This window comes from Eulemur rufifrons, chromosome 5 (genome assembly GCF_041146395.1).
Source record: "Eulemur rufifrons isolate Redbay chromosome 5, OSU_ERuf_1, whole genome shotgun sequence".
NCBI lineage: Eukaryota > Metazoa > Chordata > Mammalia > Primates > Lemuridae > Eulemur > Eulemur rufifrons.
The window spans coordinates 21577696-21597837 of record NC_090987.1 but is presented as its reverse complement, the minus strand read 5'-3'; positions in this window follow the sequence as shown (position 1 = coordinate 21597837).

Here is a 20142-nt window from a genome sequence, read left to right as displayed (position 1 = left end):
CCATGCGGCCAGTCCCCCGGTGTTTACCGGGCTGCCAGCAGTGAGCAAGTCCAGGTTCTTGCCTGCAACAACTCTGATTGACTAAAGGAAGAAGGAATTTTCTGGAAAGATAACAGGTAGCTCACAGGGATCAAGGGGAGGAGAAATGGGGAGGGAACAAAGGGAGACACAGCCCAGCCAAGGCCAAGCCAACAGAACCGTCTGCTTGAGAGCCCGTGGCCAGCCTCAGGGCAGAAGGGGACTGAGAAGCAGGAGGGCAGGAGAAGGTCAGGAAAAACTTTTGCTTCTGTGGCCTTCATTTTGGAGGACTGTTTTCTGAGCCCCAACAAGGAGAACCTGGAGAGAGGAGGAAGGTGGAGAAGAGTTCGTGTGGGAAGGGCCCTTCCGCGCGTGGTGAAGAAGGGGGAGTTAGATGTGAGAAGGCCACCTGCAGCCTTACTCTGTCCCTCCACACCTCCAGTGTAGCTGCCACACACACGGATGCCCAGTAAGGTGAGCTGTGATTTTGGGGTGTGTCTTGTGTAGGCAAAGGCAAATTGAGAAAGAGACTGCATCTCCCATCTGCTTATTTGAACAGCTCCCTGGGAAGGTGAGATGATCCAGGCACTGAACTAATTCAGGGGGGCAGGAAGTTTGGGCCCCAGAAGCCTGCATTAGTTCAGTATGCACTCCTAGCTGCTCTAGAACTTCCAGCCCGGGAGACGCCCCCACCCCAGGTTATAGACACAGAGGCTGGAGAGGAGAGAGCTTACAGAGGAGAGGGTACAGTTGGTGAGTTGGAAGGCAGTGTGGACGTGGACCTCTCTGGCTGTGATAAGGTCCTAGGCATAGGAGTGGTGACCAAGAAGGGTGAACTCAGAGTCTGAGACATTGAAGGCTGGGCTAAGGTTTCTAAACACTCTTTCTTTCTTTCTTTTTTTTTTTTTTTTTTTTCTTTTTAAGAGCTAGGATCTCACTCTGTCACTCAGGCAGGAGTACAATGGTGCAATCATAGCTCTGTGCAACCTTGAACTCCTGGGCTCAAGTGATCCTCCTGCTTCTGCCTTCCAAGTAGCTAGGACTATAAGCATGCGCCACAATGCCTGGAGAATTTTTAAAATTTTTTGTAGAGACAGGGTCTTGCTGTGTTTCCCAGGCTGGTCTCGAGCTTCTAGCTTCAAGCGATCCTCCCGCCAATGCACCTGGCTAAACACTCTTTTAGGCAGCTAGTTTCATATTGCCTATATTAAAAGACAAACTTAGGCACATGGAAATTCCAGTGACTTTATCTGAGCAAGCAATGATTCATGAATTGGGCAGAGCCAGACTGCAAGAGATTGGGCTCCACCCAGGAGGCATGAGGGGAAAACTTATTTAAGGTGTTAGAGGAAGCAAGAGAAGGAAAATACACTTGATGGGTTAAAGTCGAAAGTTTCTAGTTAGAGGTTACTTTGGCCGTTTCTGATGGTTAAGCTTAAAGTTCGTTTTACTATTTAAATTTGAGTTGGGCTTTGGGTTGCTTACATAGGAACTCAAGGCCCTAGAGCAGTCTCAGCCTAACGCCTCTCTATTAATGTTTTTTAAGTACCTACTTAGCCACAAACCGCACACTACTCTTTGTCTTAGCTGTAAGTAATATTAATAGTAGCAAAAATTTCTATAGCGCTTCCTATGTGCCAGGCACCAGTCAAAGCACTTTACATATATTAATTCATCTAATCCTCACAATAACCCTTTGAAAAGGATTCTACTATCATCTTCATTTTGCAGATATGGAAACTGGTCCACAGTGAGGTTCATTCTTCTCAACTTCCCTGGCAACTGTGGGACCTCTATTTTAGTGCTTTGCTACTTTTTATGTGTGCATGCATTATGTGCATTGGAGTATAACTCTGATAATCGCAGTGGAGTGCACTGGTGTTGTACGGTAGAGTATGTATATACGCTGCTCCTGTTCATGTCTCATCTCCCTCTCCAAGGGGAAAACACTGTCTTTTCATCCCTGCATCCCCAAAGCACCTTGCACAGTGCTGGGTGTGTACAGTAGGAGGTGTCCCGTGAATTTTTGTAGAATGGTGAACCAAAGATTTCTAAGCAGGGAAGTGATGTGGTAAACAGTATTTTTGGAGCGTCTGCTGACTAGCAGGATACGTTGAAAGAGAAGAGTCTAGAAATGGGGTCCCATGAAGTTCCAAACTATGCCCCAGGGTGAGGACAGTGGTCTGGGGCTCTTTGTCTCCCAGAGGCACCTCTGTCTGAGCTTTGGGTCTAGGTTTTCCTGTCTTTTCCTATTTCCTACCTTTGCACGACCGTATTTCCTGCCTGAAAGAGGCCTTCCACGGAATCCATGCACTGGCTAGAGACACCTGCTCTTGGCAGACTGTGAAACTGCTGTGAACTCTTTGTTCTCAGTCCTAACATTTGGTTCACTTAATTAAAGGCTGTGGACATTATGAACACCCCTCAATTATCAAAGGGCATTTGAAACAACTCACAAACACAATTAACCTTGGTCCCAAAGATAAAAAGCAAGCAGGCACAGTGTGGTATTGCACTATTTATAATCACCAGTTAACAAAGTATGCAATTAAGTCAAAGCTGAAGGAGCAGCACAAGCCAGCACCATGGCTTTGCCCTTGTCTGGTGCCTGCATGTGACCGTGTAGGGCTTTGGACCAGTGGTCTCCACAGGGAGGGCCACGCTAGAATTTCTAGCTGGGAGGGTGTGCTGTGAAAACAAGGAGTTGATCTTATTATTTCATTTGGGGGATATTCTTAAAACCCAGTTTTTAAAAATGTAAACTACAGAAGTTAATGCTTAAGAAAAATCTGTCTGGATAGTGGGAAATTGATGAGGATAGAAATTCCCAAGATAGAGAAGATACCCTTCTCCCCCAAGGATCTTATAAAATTCTCTGGGGGAAATATGAGAATGTTAAAGTATTAAAGGAAGGTGTGGATGAAGAAAAAGTTGAAAACCATGTTATTCCCACACCTTAATCTCATGCTGCCGTTGGAGAGGGGGGCCTCTGCCATGGGGGTTGCCACAGGAACACTCTCTAGAATAAATAATATTTTAATAGATACATTTAATTTAGCTTCTCTCCTCCCTCCCTCCCTTCCTTTCTTGCAACTGGCATATTTATACCCCACCTTATCCCAAAAAGAATATGAGATGGATAAATTCCTTTGGATAATTTCTAAAGGGAAGCCACCCAGGAGGCACTAGGATGCATCAACACTGTAGTTAACAAGCTCCCTTTTACTACGTGCCAGTCACAGAACAGGATTCTAAAAGCACAGGATAAATAAGACGAGATATCTATCCTCAGGGAGCACAATTAGCCTAGAGAGGACAAATGCAGGAAGAGAAACTCCATGTAACAGACTGTAATCCAATGTGGTAAGCACCAAGGGAAGTGGATCTTATCAGCCAGGATACTTTTGATCGCAAGTAACAGAAAACTCAGCTCAAAAGGGGGATTTATAATCTCCCATAACAGGAAGTCCTGAGGTCCGGCAGCTCCATGCACAGCGTGGATCTGTTTTTATGCTCTGTGCTCAGCTCCCCACTCTGGCCCAAGCACCAGGGGTTTTATCTTCAGGCAGGCTGCAGGCCAGCTACAGCAGTGCCACGCATCACTGTCTGGCAACACCCAGGGAAGACTCAGGCACATCGCTGCCTGCAGGGTGGTGCTTCTGTTTATCAGTGGGGTGGGGGGGACTCAGAAGTCCCCAAGCTCGTTGGTCTGATGTGGGTACGTAGAGTCCTGCGCCACATCCCTGCACCAGCTTTGAGCCAAGGGGAGTGTCATTACCAGGACTACCTGAGAGTCAAATGGGCGAGGAGTGGAAGAAAATAGCGTTCTGCCCAGAGAAGGCAGGGGTGAGAAAGAAGTGCCGGAAGGTAACCAGCAACAGTTTCTCCATGACCACGGGGTAGGAACATGGAATTCTCTCCGGAAGACACAGTAGAGGAGGTGAGCTGATTTGACCTTGTCCTTGAGGGCCTATTCAGACTTCTTTTTTTTCAGGCGTGGGACAGGAAGGACATTCTAAGTGGAGGAAACAGCATGAATAACCCCAATGGGTAGCTGCTCTGCGCAGATACAGAGGCTGCTGAGGTTGGAACACAGATGCGTGTTGGGTAGAGGTGGAGGGAGAACCAGAACATTAGATCAGGACCAGCAGAGAAAGGCCTAGAGGCCAGGCAGTGAGCAGCCTTTATTATCACCCAGAGGTTCTGACAAAGCAAAGTGTTAGTGGCGTGGTTTCTCACTCAGTTAATGGAGGCATTACTATAACAAAGACCAGCTCCAGAAAATGTTCCAAAATGCTGTAGCCAAAAATCTGTCCTTGGGGGCCTGCTGGAGGGAGGTGGCTGGCCTCAGAGGGACGTCTTTGGCAGGGGCCTTGACTCTTATCAAAGAGCTCTTTATCAAAGAGCCCAGACTCTGGGGTCAGACTTCCTGGGCACACAGTCTGTCTTTGCTTTCTGTCTTTCACTTTGCCTCAGTTCCCTCATCTGTGAAATGGGGATAATAATTGTGTACATGCCATAGAGTTAAATAAGTTATTCATGTAAAGTACTTAGAAAATGCCTGGCACGTGGTGAGCCCTCCATAATTGTTAGCTGTTATCACTGTTAAGGGCTGAGAAGGAAGTGGGGATGCAATATCTTAAGGATTCTAATGTGGGGGCAAGTGGCAGCTTTCATCATGTGTGTTTTGTTCACAACTTGTAGCTGACAACTATCTCTAAACAGAAGGCAAAGGGCCCACGGCTTCTGACTACCTGAACATTAGCCCAGACTCAATCGCCAAATGACATTCACATCCCTTCCTTTTGCCTATAAAGTTGAGTCCACACTCTACAGATCTTGTTGCTAATCTACTAATATTAATTGGGGAAGCCATTAGTTTGAGTGATTGGAGCTACAACCCCTACAGTAAATACTATAAAAGACTAAAGACCTGTTAACAAAGACTAAGCTACGAGAGTTGCAAATTTTCACTTGACCCAAGAAAATCTTCTGTGCTCCTTGTTTCCTACCCTTTCAGATCCTCTGTGTTTTCCAGACACTGCAAAAAGCTCTGATGCTTGCTTACAAAATTAGATCTGTGTACGGGTTATCCCATTGGAGGGCCTTATACAATCAGCATACCCAGGGATATAAACGGCAGGTTTTAAAGAAATTGACCACTGGATACAATTTGGAAATTTTCTCACTAATTTTGGTTTGCAGTTGTTAATGAGTTACCACATTTACTCTCTCTCTCTCTCTCTCATAATCATTTGAAAACAAGTTGCAGACATGTTGACACTGTATGGCTAAATACCTTAGCCTGTATCTCCTAAAAATGAAGACATTCTCCTACTTAATCATGAGATCATTATCATGCCTAAGAAAATTAACAAGGATTTTCCAGTATCATCTAAACCAGGCTTTATCCAAATTTCTCTATTTTTGGAACTGTGATCCAAATAGGGGTCTGCTAGTGTTGTTTTTAAAACACAGAGAAGTGTATGTACATGTGTCGTTAATCTCATGAAGTGTGGTGTGTGTATAGTGCTTGTGTATATATGTTTATGAGTAGCATGTGTAAGTATGAATGCCTGTGCATATATGCGTACATGTGTGTGACCATGTGTTTTGTGTGCACATTTGTGGTGTGTACATGTATGTACATGTGCACATGTATATATGTGTCCAGGAGGGAAATGCTAGGGATCGTCTTTGAGCAAAATGAACCAAGATATGCCAGAAAGAAGATGCTTCATTTTTTTCCCTCCAATGCATTTGCAGAAATAAGAGTTAAATTCCAGAAACGGTTGAGTGGAACCGATCTTGGCTGAGGAGGCTGAAGATACTAATGGTTTTGTTCCCTTTGATAGATTGATTCAGGTGTCCCTCTCTCCTATCATCCTGGAAGAGCTCTCTCTGAAAGGGAACAGTCACAAAAGTCCTTTCTCTTGTCAAAAGGGTCAGCATTATCTCCTATTCTCCTCCCCGGGCCTGCAGCTGACGCACAAAGAAAGGTGTAATTACAATGTGACGTGCTGCTGATCGCAGGGGCCTGGAAATCCTGAACCGCTCACTCTGCTCAGAATACATTTCAATTTGGTGCTGTGAATTTTACATTGAAATGAGTTTTTTCTTTAGAACCCTAGAGAAAACAGCCCTTGCACAGAAGCATTAACAAATTGCTTTGCAAATCTAGGCTAAAGTGAACATTCAATTTGAGGAGGTCAAATCAAGCTCGGGTCCCGAAGCCCAAAGCCTGGGCTCAGCAAGCCCGAGTTGGCTCTGGGTGGCTGTGACCATGGGATTGGTCTTGCTTTAGCCAGTGCTGCCCTTCCTGGACCTTTCTCTGGGCCGACTCTCTTAGGGCTCTTCCAGATGCCCAATGTCTCTGCCTAAGGTTCTGGAGGTTTAGGGCTGGAAGCTGCTGAGGCCAGAAGCCCGGGGGTGAGTGGCCTTCGCTCAGCTGCACAGTTACGTAGGTGAGAAGGCCCCCGGCTGGCAGGGACTGCAGCGAGCATTGCTTCACCTCAAAGAGGAGCACACCGAGACCTGGGTGAGACTTCAGTGGCTTGCCCAGTGTCCCCCAACTGGTCATTGTAAATCATCATAACAGTGACATTTCGTATTGTCAACAATCTGCCAAGCACCATGCTGAGTGCTTTATACTTTCTCATGGAAGGATCCTGGCTAATCCTCTGTAGTAAGATCACTATTACCCTTTCTCTCTTTACAGGTAAGGAAACTAAGGCACAGAGAGATTCAGTTGCCCGAGGTCATGCACCTGGACGTGCTCATTGAGGATTCTTAGCTGGTAATCACCACCCTGCACCGTGGGACCACGCTGTCTGCCCACACTCTGAGCTGTCCTAGCCACACTGCCACAAGCCTGGCCATTCCCTCTGGCCAAAGATGACCTCTTCAAAGTCTGATGTTGGAATCACCCCATCTCGCCAGCCTGCAGATTCTGCTGCCCCTGTTTCTATTCCTTGGGCTGAAGGAAGCCCCCAAAGTGGGGCTGAATCTTACTGAACTTTAGTTAACATGTGTTTTGGCCCCTGACCCAACATTTTTTAGACCTGTCCTCTTTTGTTTGAGGCCTGGGCCAAGGATCATTTGTCTTGCATTTGCCTTGTTTTCTTAATATTTGGTGGCCCTCTGCCCTCACCCTCCCATGCCCATCGTGCTCACACCCTGAGGGAGGGGGTCCAGAACCTGTCTGCCGTGGCCCTGTCTTCTACTCCATTGCACCTTCATTTACAGGAGGAAGCTTTAAGAACAGGTGAGGGTGAAAGTGCTGTACCAGGCGAGATGCCCAAGTTCCCAACCAGCCAGTCTTGCATCTGCTTCTTAAAGCCACCTCTCAGGAGGCCAGACATGACCACGTCAGTTGTTCCCGGGGGCATCTGAGCTAAAGGAACCCTGGCCCTGGGGAGGCGGTGGGGACCCACCCACCTCTCCTGCCATCGGAGCACAGCTTCTCCAGAGCCACAGAGATCAATTGGCCCCGAACAAGCATCGGGAGCTGCAGTAAACCCAGTCCCCAGGGCCCTTGCCACGGAGCCTGGGGCAGCTTGGGGACCTGGATTAAAATGATACGTTTTCAATTTGGCCTTAAACGAATTCACCAAATCGGCATCTTTGATGTCAAGTGGAAGTGAATTCCACAAATCTCAATTTATTTTATGGGGAAGCGTTATTGATTTTTTTTTTTATCGTCTGCTTCTCCTTCTTCTCCCCTCCCAGCTGCCAAGCCTCTTCCACCTGGATTGAATTGTTTGATTTAAGAGCGGCAGTTCAGAAAGAGGAAGAGACGCCTCTCCCCTTCCTTCCACACCTCCCCCACCCGCGGTGCCCAGCACCTCCCTCCAGCCACGCCAGGGGCAGGGAGGAGGCAGGGCCGGCCAGGAGTCCCAGCTGGGCTGGAGCCACGGTGCCCGTGCCTGCAGCTTCCTTGCGGGTGCCCACACTCGGCTAGTTTTGTGCCTGTGTAGAGGCCGCCATGTCAACTCTTCTTACGTCCCTTTCCTGCATCGTGGCATTTGCCTCCGTAGGCCCTGCAATGGCTGCCCGTGTTTCCTATACATGCACACACCTGGTGGCCTAGCACGTGAGGCTTTGCAAAGCAGACCGCAACCTGTCTGTCCAGCCATTTCCCCATCTGGCCTTCCATTCCCTTCTGGAACATCTTTTATTTATTTATGGAGGTATTTGTATCTCCAGCACCTGGTGACCATGAGGGGCTCAGTACTTGTGCACCGGGAGGCAAGCACGGTGACCCACACAAGTGCTGCTCTCAGGCCCTGTCTTTGCTTGTGTGCCTCTCTTTCCCTAGGCTCTCCGGATTACTCTGGCCTGCGCCAACCCTAACTTATTGCATCTCGAGCAGAGCTATGAGTCCCTGCCCTCCCCACCGCTTCCGGCCCTCTTCTCCCAAGGCACCTGCTGTTGCGCATGATGGCTCCACCCTCACTCAGTGGCTCAGGTGAGAAGCCTGGCCATCATCCTTGGTTCCTCTCTTTCCCTCATACCCTACCCAGGCCAGTCCAGGCTAGCAGTTCTACCCTGTGGGGGGCAGAATCATGCCCCCCAAGATGTCCACATCTTAATCCCCAAGAACCTGTGAATATGTTACTTTACATGGCAAAAAGGTCTCTGCAGATGTGATGAATGTTTTAGGATCTTGAGATGGAGAGATTGTCTTGGAACATCTGGATGGACCCAGTGCAATCACGTGAGTTCTTAAAAGCAAGGACCTTTCCAGGCTGTGGTGAGAGAGGTGAGAGTGTGAGAGGGACTCAACACCCACTCTGTTTGGGTAAGGTAGGGGGTTATGTGCAGGGCCTGGAGAGAGGCCTCTGGAAGCAGGAAAAGGGAAGGAAATGGTCCTCCCTTGCAGCCCCCAGAAAGGGGCACAGCACTGCCCACGCTTTTAGCCCAGTGAGACCTGCGTCGGGTTTCTAACCTCCAGAACTGTAAGATGATAAATTTGCATTTACCCAGGTCTGACACCGTCTCATTGATTTATTACATGCTTGTTTACGTGTTCATTCCCTCTACCTCTTATCCTCAAATCCTAGAACAGTGCCTAGCACATAGTAGGTGCTCAGCAAATATCTATGAACTAATTTTCTGTGACATACCATAGAGCCCTTTATGCAGTTGGAATTGTTTTCTAGGTGGGTGTCTTTTCTTAAGGGCAGGCAGGATTCTTCCACTTTTAAATCTTTGCCTCTTAGGGCACACGACAGGACCACCGCTGGATGCTGGGGGATTTTCTCTGACAGTGTGAGCCACTGAGTGCAGAGAACCTGGGTGCCTTCCCCACACACCACCCTGACCCCTCACAGGGAGCTCCGCAATCAAATGCATACACTGATGGTGTTAGAACCGGTTCCTCTCGGCCCCAGGAACAGAGAGGCAGAGTCACCGAGGCTGCAAAAGGCAAAGGAGTTTATTGGCTAGCTCGAGCTAGGGTCCAAGTCCCAGAGCACCAACGCAGTGGCCTCTCCACGAACCAGGACCCCACCCTGGGGTAAAGGTTAAGCTTTTATACTTTTCTGTATGCTAGTTTTCACACAACACGTTAGTCTGCACACGACACACTAGTCTGCACACGACACGTTAGTCTGCACACGACACGTTAGTCTGCACACGACACACTAGTCTGCACATGACACATTAGTCTGCACACGACACACTAGTCTGCACACGACATACTGGTCTGCTCTCCATCCGCCTTTAGTTTATTTGTTCTTTTAGAAGTGGCTGATCGCGTTGGCTCCTGATTGGTTGACTCTAAGCTTCGGGCTTTTCGCGCTGGCGCCAGATGTAGTTAATGTCATCTAGGGGAAGAGGAGGGTCTCTGATGGGGGAGGGGGCTGTTGTTGCATACCTTCTAGTTTTTGGTTACAAGCCATACTGGGAACACACACCCTGCACAAGCCGTTCATGCGCTGATCATGTCTTGCTCTTCTTATCTACTTAGTTAGTTGGAGGGCCCCTGGACTCTCCAGCCCTTTATCAGGAAGTAACTTGCCGTTACCTCCCCGGGGCCTTGTTGTCCTTTACTTTAGTGAAGCCTGCCATGGCTCCACTTACGCTAAGCACCAAGCCAGCAAGCCATATATACAGAAGCCGACCTAGGCTGTTAGCTTCTCACATCCAGGAAGCCTAGCCTATCATGGAGTTACCCTTGCTATACCTGTTTTTCATTCTGATTAACTATATTTATCAAACAACTAAAAGCAAGCATAGTCACAGAAGTGAATAGCATCAGTTAGAATCAAAGAGAGCACACATTTTCCTACCATCAATTCCTGTTCTTCAATGGGGGCCCAAAGTCGTGATAATGCCTCTTTCTCCCACACCGTGCTGGTAGCTTGCTCATATTGTCCCCTCAACCCTGTCGTGGGGTAAACACACAGAGAGCATTAGCCCCATTTGATGGACAATGAAACTGAAGCAAAGACAGGTTAAGGGGCTTGCCCAAGGTCACACAGGTAATTAACGGCAGGACAAATTCCCCAATCCCTAGCCTGGTGCCTTTTCCTGCAGACCACAGAACAGCCGCCCCTCCCCTCCCCCCGGGGACTGAGGAGCCCAAACCTGATATTATGGGCACAAAGCTTTTAGCAGATGTGCGGAGGGCAGGAAGCCATGTGGTTAGGTGAGCTCTGGGTATGTGTGTGTCTAATTGCTTTCATTTCCTTTCCTTTCATTCACAGAGTCATTCACTCACTCAGGCAGACGCTCATTCACGGCGCAGTCATCGAGCACCTCCCACCTCCTCGCTGGCTGCTTGGCATGGAGGAGGGCGCTGGGGAAGGGGGCAGGGGCCCGCTCACGGGAGCCTGTGCTCACACACAGGAGACTCAACCAACATACGGGAGGCGGAGAGGCAAGCCTGGAGACCCCATTCTGGCAGGTGGGACATCGACGCCTTTGAGATATATTGGTGAACTCAGCACAAAGTTATGCACGAGCACAAAACACACAAATTGGGTTTGACTCCCCCTGCCAACACCTGCCCTGTGCAACCTCTAGTAAGAGAACCCTCCCCCTACTCTCCACCCAGGGATGGGCAGAAGCCCAGGCTCAGCTCCCCTACCTATGGAACCTCCCCTGCAGCCACCACCCAAGGAGAGGGCTGGTGACCCAACCTGTGCAATGAGGGTCCTTTCTCGGGATTTAAAAGCCATATATGAGACAGAGACCTCTCTGTTGGGGGCGAGGGCTGTGCTCACTGAAAGGACGCTCACAGCAGCAGGAATGTGGCTGCCCATAGCCACATCCCCACCACTGCGTGCAGTCAGGGGAATGGTGACATCAACAGGCCAAGAAGCAGAAAGAGTCACACAGGGACTGAGTCCTGGAATGGGGTCCCTGAGGGTTTCCATCATTATCAACCCAAACTCTTGCTCTTGTGAACTCCACCGAGTTGTCCATGGTGACCAACCAGCCTGCTTTGTGTACTTGGCCATGAAGACCACGAGGCCCTCTTGCAGGTCTTCAGCGGGGAGGACTTCTCTTCATGCAGAATTCAGCGGCAGAAATTTAGTCTATTTGGGCCCAATAGACTAAAATAAGGGGCTGTTTTGAAGAAGTTGCTTCCAATTCTGCCTAACCCAGTTGTAAGTAAGCTTGTGTGCATACTGTGTATGTACTATCAATTATTTATATTACACTGCTGGATTATTCAGAAACTTCAACTCAGTGAGACATAAATATGAAACTGTTTAATTTTCTAACCATTGCTTTCAACACTACAATGCTCAGTCTCCCATCTCCATGGCTCAATGAGAACTTAGAGTCCATAACTTTCTGATCACTTTAACTAGGGCAACTCCAAGCTCAGTTTGAATGGCATCTGTCTGCCTCTCCCCAGTGCAGTGTGAGGGACCCTGACTCCTTTGAGTGTTTTCTGCAGCAGGGATGATGGGGTGTGGGGTGGGAGTGGAGAAAGCTGGCCAGTCCCTGAGACATCAGGCCCCTTCCCTCCTCAGTGACCAGCTCCTCCAGGAGGATCACAGGGAAAGGGACGAGTGTCCCTTTATCCCACCAGTGCTGGGGAGTCCTCTGTATTGGCTCTGCTGCTCCCCTGGCCGGCTGGTGATGTCTAGGTAGCAGGATCCCATGCTGCTCTCTTGCAGACCCTGTCCTGAGCTCCCAGGGCTCCCAGGGGCCTGTCAATGCCCAGCTCCCTGACCTGGGAGTGTTGGCCCAGCTCTGGGCTCCATGTCTTCTAGCCCTTCCAGCTCTTTACTGAGGGGGTGTGGAGGGTCCACCTCATGACCTCCCACTGCTGGGGCCTCCCAGAGAGACAAGCTGTGCCTGTGAAATGGAATGGTTCTCTCTCCATCCCTCACCCGCGTCTCCCCTTTACTCTATAGCACTGAGTCTATCAGAGCTCCCACCAAAGTTGTGCCCAGACACTTCCCTGGCCTGTTCTCTGTGATCATGTGGTTCTTCACCTTCATTTATCTATTTGAATATTCAAGAGTGGGGCTGTTAATACCTCTGAAGAGCTTGGAGTTTTGTTGGGGAAGTAAAATTAACACAGATGCAAAGATCAGGGCCCCAGGGTGGCAAATCCTGCAGGCCTCCCAGTGCCCGCCACTCCCCAGAGCAGGGCTCTGCAGGGGCGTGTGTTTACGCAGGCACCGCGCTCCCTGGCGCAGCTCCGGAGAAAGCCAGCCCGCAAAGCTTCCCACAGCATCTGCCAAGAATACACCCGACATAATAATTTCTTTGACCTCCACCACATGAGTTTCTGAAAAGAACAAAACAGCATCATTCCCTGGCATTTACAGTTTAAACCTTTCCTATTCAAGTTTCTAACAAAAAAAGCCACCAACCCATTCTGGCCGTGATTAAAATTCATAGGCTTGCTGCAGAGAACAGATGCAGAAGCAATTTTAGGCCAGTCATATCCCAGGTCTGCAAAATTAATTTGACAGGTTTGCATTAAAGCACTGATCAATATCCACTTTAGAGCGGCAGAGGCTAACTGAGAAAAAATAAGTGACCGGAGTGTTACCAGACGAGAAAAAATGAATCTTTGAGACTTTTTTCCCTCTAAGCTTGCACCTACATCAGAAGTCCTGACCTCAATCCATTGATCGGCTGCAGTTAACATGACAAAAGGCCCAGCAGATAGACCGGCTCGGCCTACCAGGGAACAATCACCCGGATACACTAAACGTTTGACCGAGTGACTAGACTTCAGAATTAGTCTTGGCTTTCCGAGGCCGGCCCCCCAGCCCGGCCTTCCTGAATCCTCCCCCTCCCTTCCCTAGCGCCATTTGCAGAGACTCAACTTTTCCTAAACTTCATCCTGAGAATGAAGTGAGGCTGTGGCCCTGGTGGCTCAATCCAGCCACCGCTAAAGGAGGCAATGAAGTCCAAGCCTTTCTTTGCCCTGCATTTTAAAAGGGAGCCCCCGAGGCTAACATCAGTGACGTCCTCCAAAGGGTTTGATTTGAGAGAGGGCAAGTCTAAAATATGGAGAGCCCCAGATGCACGGCCACCGCCTGCACTTGGAGAGCAATGGGCTCTAGCCAGCTGTTCTAGTTCATTATCTTTAGGGGTATAAGGAATGCATTTCAAATTCAGAGCATCCTCTGGATCTCAGCTGCTCTTGTCCTAGAACTTTTCGCCTTCCTGCCCTCTCTCCCACCCCACAGCCAATTCACATTTTGCCAATAATTCAACAAATCTAAAGGGAGCACCCACTAAGGATGGGACCTGGGTCAAGCACTGACACAATATCACAATATCACCCTTGCTTCTCCGTGAAGGTCTTCCAAAGGGAAGTCGAATCTTTCCCTTCCCAGCTACTCATCTGCTGGGACCCACACCATTCAGCACTTGGCTAATAATGTGAGCCATAAATACAACTTAAACTTTTCTAGTAGCCATATTTTTAAAAAGTAAAAAGAAAAGGGCACTTAATTTTAATAGCATATTTTGTTTAACCCTATATATCTGAAATACTATCATTTCAACACAGAGTGAATGTAAAAAATTATCAATGAGCTGTTTTACGTGGTTTTTGTTTTGGTTCTAGTCTCACAGCACATTTCAGTTCGGCCTGCCCATAGTTCAAGTGCTCAGTGGCCACAGGTGCCTAGCTGGCAGGTGCCAGCGGCATGGGGACCATGAGCTGTGTGACTCAGGCTGATGACTTCCCTTTTCTTAGCCTGTTTCTTCACGTGTGAATGAAGACATTGGGATTGGGGGTTCTCAGAGGTATCATTACAAGAGCCCAAGGAAAAGGCTACAGTAATCATCACCAAATGGAAAGTACTTGGGAAATGAAAATGCCAGTAGCTAGAGGAGAGTGTCAAGTTATCAGCTTCACAGGGGTGGGGATCCCAGCCTCCCCAGCCACAAAACACCCCTACCAGAGCCCTTACCTGACTGCCTGCTAACTCAATGGAAGGAGCTCATCTTTTTTATTTTTGTATCTGTCCCCAGCATTTAGAACAGGACCCAGCTATAGGAAGCAGTTCCCAAAAGTTGAATGAAAGAAAGAACAAGTGGATGGTGGTATCCCTGAGTTGGAAGGGCGCTGGGCAGAGAAGGACAGTTGCCACTGAACAGAGGACTCTGCCCCAATGCAGTGGGGCTCTGCCCAGACCTTCACCTGAGGCCAGAAAAATCAGAGCCCTCACCCAAAAGAGCAGCCAGATTCTACAGAAGGTCGTGATGGGCAGATCAGAGAGGGGGTCACCCCTCTTGTCTGCAGATATCCTTTCCCTCAGCCCTTTGCCATGGGGTTTTATGGCCCAGACTTCTCCATCTAATCCACACATCCCGAGGGCCCACCAGTTCCCTGTCACCACGCTCCACTCCGCACCCCCACCTCGTGCACACACTGCGTTGGTGGCCTTACTTTCTTTCCCCATCGGTTGCCCTCCAGTGGCCTTTTGCTGCCCAGGATCTTACAGAATCCTGTAACTGAGGCAGAGCCTCATGGCCCTCCTGCTACATGCCATCTTTTTCCTCCCCAGAGAGCTGGGCCCCGCTCAAGACTTAGTTCTTCAGGGCCCAGTTTCCATCCTCCAGGATCTGAGATCAGCCATGTAGGGCTCCGAGTGCCGGCATAGCCCATGCACGGACTGGGAGGCACGTTACGTGGCTCCAGAACATGAGCTCTGAAGTCAGCCCACCTGAGTCTGAATCAGACTTGGCCTCTCACCAGCTGGGTGATCTTGGGCGAGTTAAATTAACTTCTGTTCTAATTACTATTGGTGCACAACAAATTACCTCAAAATTTAGCCACTTGAAACAACTGTTGTATTATGCTCATGAATGTTGCGAGTCAGGGGTTTGGACAGAGGGCAGTAGGGATGGCTTGTCTCTACGCCACAATGTCTGGGGCCTCACTGGAAAGGCTCAAAAGCTGGCATATCTCAAAGACTGGGGCTGGAATTATCTAAAGCCTCTCACTCACATGTCTGACTGGAATGACTCAAAAACTAGGATCAGTGACGAGAGCTTCTGCCCGTGGCCTCTCCATGGGGCCTGGGCTTCCTCACAACATGGCAGCCTCAGAGTGGTGGAACTTCTCACATGGAGGCTCAGTTCTCCAAGTGCTTGGGTTCCAATGAACCAAGTGGAAGCTGCCTGATCTTTTATGGCCCAAGCCTCTGAACTCCTACGGCACCGCTTCTCCCATATGCTATTGTAGATGCTGTCAGAAGCCCACCCAGATTCAAGGGGAGGGGATATAGAGTCCCCTCTGTCAATGAGAGGAGCACCAAAGAATTTGAGGTCTGTATTTTAAAAGCACCACAATTTCTCTCAAACTCAGTTTCCTTATCTGTAAATTATAGGTAATAATGCCCATCATAATGTTATGATGATTACATTAGATAATGTATTTAAAGTGCTGGGTGCAGAGCCTGGCACCCCTCAACAGGTATCAACTTTTATTATTAGGAATAACATTAGTAACTAATGTTACTAACATGAGTAACATTAGCCATTACTCCTAACGTATGCCATTAGTTGTAACAAGCATTTTCTGCAGCTTTGCATTGCAGGCACATGTGCCCAACCTCCTGCTGGGGCTGCAAGGGAAGTCCAGAGCCTGCCTCTGCTATCAGGTTGTGAGACAGGATGCAACTAAACGTCAACCGATGTGGAATCCGCCATAACCCCTCTCTCTGCTCCCAGACAGAGGCCCCCGCCCTGACGAGCCATGTCCCAGTGTAATGCTGTTTGGCTACCAGAGAAAGTGGGACGGCAGGGGACCAGTCAGTTTCGTCTCCATTTTCAGATGAGAAAATGCAGGCTCAGAGAGGTTAAGCAGCTTGCTTGAGATCCTGGGATTTGAACCAGTTTTCCCCTTTCTTTTTCTTTTTACTCCAAAGTCCACCAACAGATTGGCTGGGCCAGAAACTGGCTTTTAAACATCTGTCTCTGAAATGCCCAGTCGTCCTCCTCCAGCTGCTGAGGGTCCTCACCATGGTCTGTCCCGGCCCCCATCAACACCTGCTCTCAGGACAAGCTCCGCCACGGCCAGCTGCTGGCAGCACAGTGGGGAGGGAAGTCGCTGTGTGTCCCTCCTCCAGGCAACATTGCCACTTGCACCCATTCCACACAGTGCTCACCCCTCACAGCTCTCGTCATGGGCTGTGCCTCTGTGATGTGTGTGTGTGTGACTGTCGACAATATCTGTCTCCCCTACTAGACTGGAAGTTCCATGAGGGTTGCCACTGTTTCCCCAGCACAACCGAATGCAAAGTTTTGTCTCCTGGTCAATGACTTTTTAGGCATCCCTCCCCGCTACACCCCCTTCTAGGGCCAAGAAGATGAGAGACCTTTCCATACAGAAATCCTGCCCAGAGTCTGCTTGTCTGGAAGGGACATTCCTGCCAGAGAGTGGGATGATTTAGGATCAACCCTGCTGGCTGCAGGTGAGAGAGCCCTAGCATGTGTCCCATGGATCCAGAAGGACCCACCTGAATGCCGGGGCTGGGTGGGGGAGATACAGGGGACGGGGAGCAGGAAGGTGCCTGGGGTACAGCAGTGTGCCAGACTGATGGCAGAGGGCAAAGAATACTTAAGGTTGGGGCGAGGGTGACCAAGTGCTAAGACCAGGAAAGTTCCCAGCCACCTTAGATGGGAACAACTCAACAATTCAACTCCAAAAACCTATACTTAATTCTTCCTTGGGTGACTGTTAATCACATACTTCTGTTGTTATTAATTTTTCTGAGATTGTGCTCTATCTCCAACAGCTTTTTGAGAACAGGGCCTGTTTTATTAAACCTAAATACTGTTCACTGACTCCTATTATACAACAGGTGCTGGCTCTCCACGTATTTTCTCCTTTTAATTTTTACAACTGCTTGAGATAGTATTGGCCCACTTTTCAGATGAGGAAACTAAGGCTGCCCCAGGTGGGATGGGACAGCTAGAGGTGAGGACAGGCATGAGGGGTGGGGGGTTCTTGCCAAAATAAGGAGTCACCTGGGCTGCTCTGGCCGAGGTTCCTTGTAGGACAATCCCTGAGAAGAAGGTTCCAGCTCATGACGTCATGAGTATTACAATCGGAAGAGACCACCGCAGTGAATAGTGGGTTGTCATTACGTTTCACAGACGAGCCAACTGTGGGCAGGAGACCAAACCATCCTGACTTCAGGGAATTGAGGAAAACATGCAGGTTCAAGAGCCACTTCTGGGCTAATGGCAAAAGTCATCCAGAACGAGCCCTATTTATTCATTAAATTGCCTGTTTGCGTCCCAATAGGGTCTGAAGGCATGTTCGCTGTAAAACATGAGTGGGTCCAATGCATTATTCTCACTCTTTCTGTAAATAAAAAATAAATGCCAAATAACCATGTCAGGCCCAGTTGTTTGATGGCCTCTCTCCTGATACTTAATTTTATTTCACGACATGAAATAAGGGGGGGCGGGTGGAAGCAGACTTTTGTCAAAGTACAGTCTCACTGGTGAACACCTGAGGGGAACATGACTGAAAAGAACTTAATTCAAAAACTGCTTTAGGCACACAGGAGCTTCTTCCAACCAGTAAGAGTCAGACAGCTATGGAGAGAGAGGCATCAATAAATAATCACCCAGCTTAGACTTTTAAATGGGAATCCCAGCCTCACCACCCAAAGGAAAATTGCATCTTTTCCACCAGCCTCCAAGCAGGACTTCATGCTCGCCTGGACGGGGACACTTTGCTTGGTGCAAATGTAGCCTGACCTTTCTTTCTAAAACGATATCTAACCTATTCATATATACCTTGTGTATAGCCTACATGTCTATTTCACACACGTATATGGAAAAAGGAAAAGTGAAACCCTGAATAGCATCCTTGTTGCCCGTTTCACTGTGCTTTTGGTCTAAGGCACAAATCCCCCGTGCAAACATCATCCCCTATAAACAGCTGGGGTGGGGCATGCTCTGGAACAAGGAGGAGGGGGTGCCCAGGCCCTGGCCCCTGAGCCCAGACACGTGCTTCCCCAGGATCTGAGGAGTGAGAGTCCTCCTGAAGGAGTGATGTCGTATTTCAAATCTGATTGAGGATATTTTTCTGATTGTACCTGGAATAACCCAGCCTCCTCTGGACTTTCACTGCCAGGGGTATGGATTTGTCAGCGTGACAAGGGAGCAGGCTCCTTCCAGGGTGGGATTTGAGTCCCACCTTCTGCTCCCTGGCCAGGGCCCCCAGCTTCCCTGGGCCAGGCCGGGCATCTATTACCTGTCTGTGAGTGTTTTATGAGGCCGCCTCTGAACCAAAGAGCCAGTGAGGGGGTTTATGGAGCTGGCTCTATACACCACACTGTTTCTTATTGCTTGTCATTTTCTCCCAGGCTGTCAACACCTCATCCCTTTAAAAGCAAACTGGCCTTCGGGTCTTTCTCGGTGGACAGGGCGAAGGAGGCTGTGAGCAAAGGCTGCCTCTCTGCCTGCAGAAAGCCCTGTGCTGCCTGGATGTTGGAAACAATAACAGCCCCTGTCCTTCCTCCTTGGCCCTCTGGTGGTGGGGTACGTGGTCTTTCCCTGTGAGTGAGGGTCCCCCTCTCAGAGCAAAGAGGAGAGCCCAGATGGAGGTGATACGAGGTTTTTCTGGGACCATCTTGCATTCCTGGTGCAGTGTGGGAGCCCAGTGTTCTCAGCCCATGGGGCCTGCCAGGAAAGGGGGCCTGGAGCCCAGGGCTTTGCCTGCCCTAGTTACAGGCTGGTCAGAACTGAGATACATAGCAAGTGTAAAGTACTTACTGAATTTCCAAGACAGTGCAAAAAAAGCAAAATATTAATAACTTTTAATGTTGATTGTGTGTTGAAATTGCAATAAGTTGGATATATTGGGTTAAAAATTTAGTATTAAAATAAATTTTACCTATTTTGTTTCACCTTTTAAAATACGGCTACTAAGAAAATTTACAATTATATATGTGGCTCAAATTATATTTCTACTGAGCACCATAATATCATATGTGCCCTTTCATTATTCAGGGGAGACATTTACCAAGCTAACATCAATGTTTCAACCTTGTCATTCAAAAATAGTTTTAATAAAAAAATACAGACATGCAGAAAGTATATGTAACATATAATAGAGTTTAAAAATAGTGAAATGATCACCTTCCACCATCCGGTTTAAGCAACAGAAATACCCAACACATTTGAAGGACCACGGTCCCCTCTCTGACTACATCTCTCTCCGTCCCTGATCAGAGGCAATTGCCATCCGAATTTACACTGCCCTTATTGAATTATAATTTTACTTTGAAAATTATAAAAAATTCAGAAAGTGTTAATACCAATAATCATCTAACAAACAACTGTGTACAACCCCTCAGCATTGAAAATTGTTAATAAGTTGTCCTGTTTGTTTCTCATTAAATAAAATAAAGAGACATTACAGATAAAACTAGAGCTGTCTTTTAATTGCAGGACAGATCACTCCCCTCCCAGGTGCCCAGTTGTCATTCTTCACCAATGCATTAGTATATCCTCCAATGACAACAGTAAGGCCAACCTCTCAGCCGGCCCCAGGCCCCCAGCGGCTACAGCGGAGATTCTCACAGGCACAAACATCCAGGAAAGAAGTCAGCAGGTTTTAAAAGTAGCTGCAACTAGCATGACTCAATTGCTGCAGGGAGTCTTTGACCCTTA